Raw genomic sequence first — 10,653 nt, 5'->3', positions numbered from 1 at the left:
CATGAAAACATAAAAAAATATTTAAATTATATTGAACCGCCTTAAAAAAATATTCTGAAAGTGCTAACACACCATCATGAATTTTACAGGCTGCCTCATTAGGTGGGGGAGTTTGATGAGCTAAAACCCTGAGGACAGTCAGAACAAAGTGTGATTTACGTTTTCCGAGCATGTCGATGTGGATTAAATCCACAAGCCAAATCATCCCCTCAGAAAGGAGGGGGCTGAGCGATCTGGCTGCACCTCTGAGCCCTGCCTTGGTTTTCCTGGCATGTTTGCTGCGGGGGTGGCGGAGGAGTTATCCATCCCCTGGGCAGCCCCCAGCCGAGGCGACAGGCCCCTCCTGTACACGCTCCTCATCCTTTCCAGTGCAAAGGCAGCTTTCCCTGACATCGGTAGCAATGTTCTGGGCTGCCGGACGGATACCTTGGAGGCGTGAGAGGGAACCCGTGGCCGGCTGAGCCGCAGCACCCCGGCAGCCTGCCCTGGTGGCATGGCAGAGGGCACCCGCCTCAGCCAGCGCAGCCAAATGAGCCTCCTGATTGAGGGTTGCACACTGCTGCTGGCAAACGTCCTAAAGCAAACCAGCTTTTACCCCAGCTTCCCAGCCAGGCCCCTTCCGCCCTCCTTGCCCCGGGCCGGGGGGTGTTGGGGGGTGCAAAGGAGCACCCGGGAAGGTCCCGTCCCCACGCAGTGGGTGCCCTCTGGGAGCCCTCTGGGATTTCACCCCCCAAACCTTGCAGCAGACGCGCAGCGCAGCGGTCTCAGCTTTGCCACTGCTTCTTGTTCAGATAAATTCTTTAAAATATTTTGTTTGTGCGTTTCCAGCCTGCAAAGTTAATTTAAAGGGACACTGTCAAGGTTAGCAAGCTCAGAATTTAATTTGACTGGCTGTGCCTGTTTCCTAATAAGTGTTTGAAAAGTCTGCATCGTTCTACTTCCCCCCCCCCCCCCTTTTTTTTCCTTTCTTCTCTCTCAAGACAAAGATATTTCTCCAGGGAAAGTATATCAAAGCTGCAGGTCTGACTTCATGGGCAATCCTGCTAAATCTGCCCAGTTTTCATACGTAAGAAACGAAAAGCAAATTAGAACAAAAGCAAGTTTCCCTTTCAAGTTTTCCAAAGGAATGAGTTTGTTTTAAAATTAAAAAAAAAAAAATAATAAAAGAAGCTGAACCAAGAGGAGGATTTTATAAATGGTGTACAACTCTTCAAGCAAAACTCTTTGAAATTTAAAATCCAAACAAACATAGCAAGTATTTGTCAGTGGATTATGGGGCACTTATTGACTCCTACAGTGGTTCCCACACTTCCCAGGGTCACATTTAAATAGTCTCCCCTCACATCTGCTCCAGCCCCTCCAAATATAGCTGACAGATCCTGACATCCAGACTTCTCCACTGTAATTACTGTGTGCTGGACTTATCAATTAGTCAATCGATAACCGGTAAGATGGGTATCCAACTATGTCTATTTGCAGAATTTTCCTTTTCTCCCCTGTTACTGTGATATTGCTCAATGAAACAGAACATGGTGAAGCTTTTGGGTTCTTTGCTTCTAGGTTTTTTTTTCAGGAATGAAATGAGGACACCTGCCTGTGTTTCAAGAGCAGCCAAGCCTCTTACTTGTCTATGTTCTTAAGCTGCGGAGACAAATTAGGTAAATATGAACCCTGAAACTTGCTCCTAATTTCAACAGGACTGTTCTTATTTTTTGCAAATCTTCCTAGGAAAGCAAAGGAAGCCGTAATACATGCACTCAAAGAAATCTTTGCAACGCAACAGTCAGTCCCCATCAACAGATGAATGAGTAACTGAGGCACTTGCAGTCCTTAGCATCTGAACATCAAACTTACATAGTCCCTCTGCAAAGTGCACTAGAACTGGTCACCTTATCATCACCACTGGCTGAGGGATCAGTGTTTTATTTTAAGATGCCGTGACGTACGGATATTACTAACAAATTAAATGCCTTGCAGTACTTCATATAAACAACATAGTGCTCAAAAAATAACTTCCCCAAGTTTCAGAGTATTTTTCACGTCTTTGTATTACAACCTGTGACTCTTAAAAAATACCACTCGCATTGCTCCTGCTGGCCAGGATGGCAAGCATGTTTTATACACTATTTATCAGGATCAGACCCATAGTATTTTTCTTACATTGAGATAAAATATTTTATCTCTGCAGATGCAAAACAGTGCTCCAGAACTTTTAGGAACACTGTGAATGCAAAGTGTGAAACAATGTGAATTTAGTTGAAAAGTTCCATTTCAACAAATTTGCTATTTTTCTACTTTCAAGGATAATCAAACCAGTTTTGATTATAGTTCTTCCCTCTCTTTTCTGTACACTTTAGGGTTTCTTTTCCCCCTTCCCCTGTCTGCTGCCACAACAGGGAATGAGAGAAAACACTTAAGGTGAGGGAAGAAAGAAAAAACCACTCCCCCCCCTTTTTTTTTCCTTTCAAGTATTATTATTATTCAACCAACTTCTACTTCAAAATTAATTTCTTCATTTTGCTTTTGAAATCTGAACTATTTAGTCATTGATGTAGAATTTCAGCCAAATCCCATGGACTTATTTCTTCAAATTAAATAAAGTGAAGCGCCCTCACTGGATTTTTCTATATGTTTCTTGAAACCGCTGCCGGACGTCTTCCTGCGAGTTCACTGCCTGAAGACCTGAGCTCACCCCAGCAGAGCCTACCACCCTGTTTCTCCTCGTGTAGGTGTGCAGGTGAGCTGTGTGGTGGCCTCATATCCCCCGGCCCCGCATCCCCCGCAGCATCCCGCATCCCTCGCAGCATCCCCCGGTCCCGCATCCCCCTGCATCCCCCGCAGCATCCCCCGGTCCCGCATCCCCCTGCATCCCCCGCAGCATCCCCCGGCCCCGCAGCATCCCCGGGCGGGCGGGAGCTGTCCAGCAAGGGCCGAGGCGCCTCCCGGCACGGAGCGGCTTCTCCACCAGCCAGAGGAGCCAGTTCTACCCCGAAAACCAACAAAAATGCCGCTTTGGTCTTTTATACCAGGCAAAAATCGGGGGACTGTTTGTTTTCATCGCCTGTGGATTTTAAAGAGTTGCATCAGCTGCCAAAGCAAGGAGCCGTGTGAGGGAAATGGTGTGTGATGAGTCACTCTCTGCTCTACGAGCGTAAACACGCACGCAGGCACGTACATTTACAGCCTCGGTGTTTGTGCTGAGCAAACCTACCGCAGCCCGTGCTGCCCTTGCTTCAGCTACAGGGTGATGCCTCTTACGCCTGAAATCCTTCCTGAAAAGGAAGAGTTCACCTGCACGGGCCACCACGGGAAATACGGTTCTGTTTACCTTTCTGTAAAACTCTGTGTAATGATATTATAGGTTTTTAGAGGCTCCATTGTATCACGTATGTTAAATGACTATCTGAAGAAACCCAATCTCTTTCTGCAGGTTTTTTTTTCAAGTCTCTCTTTTACCCCAGAAGCTGTCCTAGGTTTTTGGTCCCATTCCACCTCATCTCCCACTGGTAAGCCATTAAGCTTAAGACCAAAATGCAACACATCATCTGTGGCACCTATTGTGTAAAAAGATAAGAGACAACTATATATAAGGGATCAATTATTTGGCTATAACTCAGTCCTGAGTCATGCACCAAAACTTAAATGTACACGTTGTCTTAGGATTACTTATATTCTTAAAGTTGAGCACATGCGTAAGCAGTTTGTTGAACCGGGGCCTAAAATGGCATGATACTGCTTGGTATAAATTATACTTTAAATCTCATTCTAGAGCACCATGGTAAAATAAATCTTTATCTTAGGTACTTAGTACTAATGAAAAACAATATTATCGGTTCTTTTCCTATAGCAATTCACTTAAAGAGAAATGTTGTACAATTACAGAGAATGGCTAACCGTGCTTCTTGATCAACCTGATAATTAATAGGAATAGAGAAAAAGCCCTGTATTTCTGAGTGCTGATCAGGCAGCAAAGGCACTCCAAACATCTGAAGAAAAAACAGTTTGTTAATTGCTGTCTAGACAGTTTATTGCTGCAATAAGATCAAAACACAGAATACTGAGGTTTGTGGTATGAATCATGCAGACTAAACAATTGTTTTATTGCATTTACAGAGCACTTGATTTATAACGCAGTCAGCTTGGTAATAAAATTCCTCCATTGTATATCCTGAATAATTTCACCTCTTTTCACATCTCTCTGGTCTAATTCTATATCAAGATGTTTTAAAAATGTCTGGATGGAGGGGGCACTACTGTCGTGTATATATAAAGTTACTTATCTCAGGTCTCTGCTATATCATCACTGAGCATAGAGCATTCAGCTGAGCCTTGATCAGCTGATGGTATTGTGGATACACTGAAGAACAGATTTATTGGGCTGCTGTCTGCAGTGAATGCACTGGAGGAAAAGTAAGGCTGTCCCATTGCAACAGGTTTCATTCCGCTTCATATTCAGCCAAAAGGGACCAATCAGGCAAGTGACTTTTTTTAAAAACTTTATTACTCCACAAAACTTTTTTTTTTTTACTGAGAAGAAAGATTCATGTGTCCGCTTCTGCGGGTATCTCTTTGGTTTAAGGGGAGTTTTTCTGGGAACCAAGAAACTTTTGATGATGGAAATTCCTCCTGTCTATATTAAGTGCTGAGCTGGGCTAAGGAAATAGTTGCATGAAATCTGAGTCTGTGCAAAGTGCCAACTTTCCCTGGGAGCATAAAGCGACGTTGCCTGTGTCTTTGTATAAAACAACTTTATAGGGTTGGTGGGTTTTTTTCATTTCCTAGTTTTGACCAATTATGATCATCCCAATATCCATGAAGAGCAAAGAAATATTAGATCAGACAGTAGTTCTGGAGCAAAATCAAACCAGAGACCTAAATCTTAAGAACTGTAATTTCACAGGTTACAGGCTGCAATGCTGGTCCCCTTCAGTACAGTGGAAATGTTGCCACTGACTTCACTGGGTCACCATCACACCTACAAACTTAGTGAACCGTTTCTTGGTAAATGTGACAGTGCTGGGGTAAAGCAGGATGATATTTCTCCCTTTATAACCTGTTTACATAAGATTTTGAAGTAAAAACTGGGTAAGTTTAGATAAGTATCTTTGACTCAGTGTTGGAGTAAAAAAATCCTTCTGCAGAGTAATCCCCTGACTAAGAAGATCTGTGCTGTCTCATCGTAGTATCTAAACTTGAATACTGTAGTCGTATTTCAAGTTAAGCTCTTTAAAAGGGCAGGCCCAACAGGCCTGACTGGTAAAATACGTCTGAAGCAGAGGTGGTTTTGCATATATCCACGCTTGGCTTCACCAGTAAAAGTTGATATTCCTGACGGTCAAATGAAATTACTCCTAAAATGGCACTGGGTCTGTATCAAGCCTGTTCCACCCACAAAGTTGCTCTATGGACTCTTCGTCATCTCCTGGTACAAACTGCACTCCAGAGAAATGACAGAAAATAGGACTCCAGTACAAATTTTTACTCCTGCTGCCCACCTCCGCGGTGTGTGGAAATCAGTCCTGCCTCTCAAATCTCCCAGTATTACATTGCCTGTCTGCTTTGTAATTCCTCTGGCAGCTCTGCAGGAAACCAGAGTGGCTCCGTTTCAAGCTGCATCTGGACCTCCAGGTTCCGCCTCGGGCAGAACTAACCTTCCCGAACGGCCAGAGCACACGAGGTGCCGAATTTGCAGGGGAGAGATGGTCCCCGAGAAGCGCAGAGGCAGCAGCGCGTTGCAGAGGAAGAGCACTGAAGGCAGGAGCCAAGGTGAGCACAGGGGGGACTCCGGGTACCAACCCGGGCACTGTCTGTCCTGTGACTGATCCTACAGGCTTCCCGCTTCTGGGAAGCAGGAGTCTCTGGAGCACACTCAAATGAGAAGCCCAGCCTGAAGGCCGGGGGTTCAGCTGATGCACTTTCGAAAGAGAGCCACGGGTTCTTGGAGACACAGGCAAACTCAGACACACGAGCCAGTGAAGAAGGGAAAGACATGCAGGTAGATGCTGTGTTCCCCAGAATACCACCTCCACAGACCTCGTCTTTATTCTCTAAATGACAGAGAAACGAACATAAGCAGAGAATGAGAAAGTGCCTTTTTTAATAGCTGGTTTATTAAAAAAAATAAAATAAATAGTGATAGTCTTAGACAAAAGCAAATACTAAAAGCCACCGTGATAGGGTAGGGCAAGACAGGCAAATGGGCTTCTAGCAGCATAAATCAATGCCTTGTGAACTGAGAGACGCTGAAAAGAATACCTGAGATATAAGCAGAATTTAGTCATCTTGTAAGCAATCCAGGAACTGATCATTTACACCTAGAGATTTTCATTAGTAAAATTGTAAAGTAAATCTATGAGGTTGATGTCAACAATGCAGAACTATAGTTTTCCAGTTTTGAAAGGCCAGAGAAATTTTTTGGTTACTTTCTAACAAACAAGAGAATCTGTTGCTGCGTGAGAGGATTTGGCACTAAATTAGCTGGTGTAAACAGCAGCCAAAGCTCTTTTCAGAGTCCAACTTCTACACAGGCATTTCTTAAAGCTGAGTAAATATTTCCAGCAAGGGCGCCTTGGGTTTGTGTGTCAGGACACTGGCCCACACCGCTCAAGCTACCAGAGCTTTTTGATACCAATTCAGGCAATTTTCTCCTCTGGATCTCCAATGTTTCATGTAACACTATGTCAGTCACCAGCACATTAAGCAAAATTTGCGGTACCATTCCTGCACGTGCTGCCCAAGCTGCTCTAGAGTCCATCCCCTACTGCAGAGGACTTACCAGGGGGCTCTTACCCACCCCACTACGAATGGCCAAAGTGCACTGGCAAGAGTCAAGGTATTCTTATGGAGGTCTTTAAGACAAAATTATGGGAATTTGTTTTGCCCGCTTTTCAGTCTAATTTTGGCTTACTCATCTCTGATGGCTTTGAGTGTGTTATTCTGGAGAATCACTTCCCCCACCTGCTCGGAGTGTGAACCCAGGCAGGAGGGCAGCACAGATGATGCATCCTCCGGTCCAAAAGTGGCCTCAGGACAAAAGAGCGGAGGAATTTATGGTGAGGAAAGGCAGAGTGAGAGAAGGATCATGTCTAGGGAAAGGCACCAAAATGTTGTAGATACTGTGAGCAACAAATGTAGGTGCTGAAAGGCATTATGGACCGAAGACCCAGGGAGTTACAGCGCGTGACAGCCAGTGCTCCTCCAGCAAAGCACCTTCTCTCCCATCAGCGCAACGCAAGCTGTTACAAGCACACGTACTCGGGGGCAATCAGCCCTTCGTGCTTTCTTTTACACAGCTTTAAATGCTGTTAGAAGTATTTCTGTCGTTTATTGCTACTCAATAAAGTTTTATCTTGTGAAAGTCATGATTTATTTACTCCATCTCGCAGAACAGACATGTGCGCTCTCCCACATCAGCACCCCTTTACCGGATTCATAAAATGTGTTAACAATTCATTTAAAATTCATATACAAGCCAAGTACAGTTCCTTCACAAAGCTGCAGCGAGTAATATAAAGCAGCACGTGCCCTGACATATGGCACACTGTCAGCGTATGCTCTTAAGGTCTCCCTCAGCTCTAAGTACGTTAGTGTGCTTTTGTAGTTGCTCTTGTGCCCAGCCAGTCAAACAGCATCTTTCCGGTTTCCAGTTAGCACCGAGTTTTTGCTGATTTCCCCTCTCAGAGACCAGGAAAACACAGATTGTGAGAATCGTTGGTTTAGAGAGGGACTGGTCAAGAGTTTATCTCCAGCCTTTCAGGTTATCAACTGCCTGTTTAACAGGGGGCTTTCACCTGCTCAGACAAGATGCAGCTTTTTGCTGGTCTATGTGCGAGTTGCGCAAGCGAAAAGGTAAGGTGAGAATCAAAACGAGGGTTTCTATTCCTGCATGCTCCTCTGGGAAAGTCATCTTTGCCTGGAGCTCTTCCAACAGTCCTCCTTCTGAAAGATGCAATCGTCGTGTGGCTTCAGTGACCTTTTACTAATGGCTGTGAAATATCTCTGGTTATTCCCTCGCGCCGGTGTACCCAGTTTTACCGCAGCATACCTGCTCACAGCACCGATGTTTTCATTTTCCAGCACCAAATGACCCTGGCTCTGAACCTGACCCGGGAACATCTCACCTCCAGGCTCCTCGCAGCAAGGTGCCCCACTTCCAACCTCGTCCAGGCAAAGAAGACTTATGGGAACCCAACCTCAGACTTCATCACCCTCTGGTATCTCACAATATCTGCATAATTTCCAACCCAAAAGGATGAGAGGTATCTGCAGTGTGCTTTACCCTTCTATTCCTACTTTAACAGGGCCATGGACTGGGAAAGTCAGCCTGACGTTTCTGAGTTCCAGAGGGAAAACTATTGGCAATTTTGTGCTGACCTAAACAGTAATGATACAATTTTGGGGTGTGGACAGGACCCAAGTGAGTGCTTCAGGCCCTAACTGTCCTTCGGAAGAGCACCCAGCTGGCTCTGCTCCGTGTGAAGTTGGGAAGAGTCCTTGCTGCATTCCTCACAATGTTGCTACACACATTTGTGCAATATTTGGCTTATTTGTGCAACATAATTAATGAAACATGTCTCATTGGCACCAGCATCCCTAGGGACCCTAAAGCAAATGGGAGCCTTTGAAGCCTTAAAGGGTCTTAAAAGCAGAAAATATTTACCACAAGTTTATTAAACCAAGCTTTACTGGTAATAAATTAGCAGTCTGTAGCCATGCCCTTTTCTTGAGGATCTGACATTAATCTTTTAGAAAAATACAGTAACGAGTTACAATTTTCATAGCACCTTTCAATCCTTCCATTCACAGGCTGTCGATGCACTTTGCTACCAAACCCTCTAAGTTTGGTACTGTGTCCCTTCCTAAGGCAGTTCCTCTGCAGAGAACAGCGATGAGTCGAGGGACTCCTGTCCATATGCAGTTCTCAGATAGTCCATGAAAGGCATCGAGCCTTATATAGCGCTTACAGGCACACGTGAGCAAAACCCCGCGCGTAACACCATCGTTTTATTCCTTTTCCCACAGCCGCTGATCCATGACACTGGAAGTATTTTGAAGACATTGACCCAGAGTCTCCGTAATTGAGCAGGGGTGGCTGGTATGTCCGTTCTGTCCCTACATCTGCAGTTCGGGTTACGTGATCTTACCGTGCTGTTTCGAAACCGCAAAACACTGGGGGGGAGTGTTTACGGATTTGCACATCCCGTACACTGCACCATTGTATGGTAAATTATATTGGAGCCTCTCCTGAGCTCATTAACAAAAGCCCATTGTTTGAGGGTGTTATATATCCCACGTGCTCGGCCCGGGAGTTATACTTGTATCGTGAAAGCGTTGACGAGTTCGCATGAGAACCGCTCTCTAGTATTTCTGTTTGGATTTTTAATGGCGTTTGTGCAGGTGCACAACTTTAAGAAGGGCTCTCTTCTCAGTCTGCAGAATTGTTCCGAAATTCAGCTGGAGCAACAGCCGTTCCCAGCAGTGCTTGATTTTTAGCAGCGATCTCAAGAATTTTTGTCGCAAAGGCTAGTATTACTCAGTTATATTTGTTAAGGGTGTGTTTGAACATCTTTGCACTAAGTAGGGTATACGTGTGGGAGATTGCTGGTACGGCTCAGTGGGGGCTAAATCAAGGCCAGGGCAATTGCACTTGAGCATGTGTGCAGACATTAATTAGTTCATCTTTCCAGTGTAAATGCTGTCTTAAGCTAATAAACGGTTAGGGTTTATTGCAGGATCAAGCCTTATGCGCCAGGCAGTATATTCCTCACTATTTGATGGAACCTGATAATTACTCAAAAGGTCTAAAACCTGTGGACTGAACTGTGGCATCTGTGACCGTGGCTTCACGGCAGAAAGGGCTCGGTGACAGAAGGCGCTCAGAGTATTCTTGCCCCATTATACCTTTCCCAGTTCCCATCCTGAGCTGGCTCTCCATCCTTTGGGGTGGGGTTTTTTTTTTGTGTGTGTGTGTGTGTTTTTAAGCTGGATCAATTCCCTGAATGGGATCATCCCCTGATTTCACAACCAGATGTGCAGCACAGGAAGGACTGTGGTGCATGGAAGAAGAAACGTGGAGGGAGTCCTGGATTGTTGGGAACCACAATTGCCTCAAAACTCGCCGTAACATGAATCCGCAGATAAGGTTAGTCATAGCCTGCAACGCGCAGCTGATGACTGACCCCATGGGAGAATCGCTTCCCAGCAGCATTGTGCAAGGGGCTCATACTCTGTCTTCCTAAATCCTGGAGGGCTGAAGCTTATTTGTACAACAAACAAGGCTCGGTTGGAGTTTACCATGCAGAATTGTCCCTCTCTAATGTAATTCAGCTGTGTATGTATTTCATTGCAAAGAAAATATAGCTATGACTTCTTCTAGGTGCCTTCATCGGTGGCCATTACATTAGTGCTAAACGTTCCTTTGACTTATACGTGTTAAAAGAAGCGCATTGGGCAGGATTCTGAATAAATGCAAATCAGAGGTGAATCATCTAAAACATTTGGAGTTACAGGCACAAGCGGGATCCGAGTCAAGCCGCTTGTCCTAGTTTCTGTCACGCAAACGCTAACCCTTTATAAATCATTAATTTCCAGACTCTTTATTATCCGGGGGAAGTAACAAAACAGTAGTATCACATAACACATCCTAAGAATGCC

The 10,653-nt window shown here is 44.9% G+C and overlaps 1 long non-coding RNA gene across 2 annotated transcripts; it reads left to right on the top strand.

The window, feature by feature from the left end:
* The first annotated feature begins 4,457 nt into the window (after positions 1-4,457).
* On the top strand, positions 4,458-10,034 carry LOC309678034. Of its 2 annotated transcripts, XR_014269726.1 has the most exons (5): positions 4,458-4,474; positions 5,578-5,766; positions 8,077-8,258; positions 9,022-9,094; positions 9,982-10,034. It is a non-coding gene; the product is annotated as an uncharacterized lncRNA (long non-coding RNA). The 2 variants fall into 2 exon arrangements; XR_014269727.1 differs by lacking the exon at positions 9,982-10,034 and having other exon boundaries at positions 9,022-9,397.
* The last annotated feature ends 619 nt before the right edge of the window (positions 10,035-10,653 follow it).

Source organism: Vanellus vanellus, assembly GCF_965231255.1.
Source record: "Vanellus vanellus genome assembly, chromosome: 15".
Taxonomy (NCBI): Eukaryota; Metazoa; Chordata; class Aves; order Charadriiformes; family Charadriidae; genus Vanellus; species Vanellus vanellus.
This window is presented reverse-complemented; position numbering and strand designations above follow the sequence as displayed.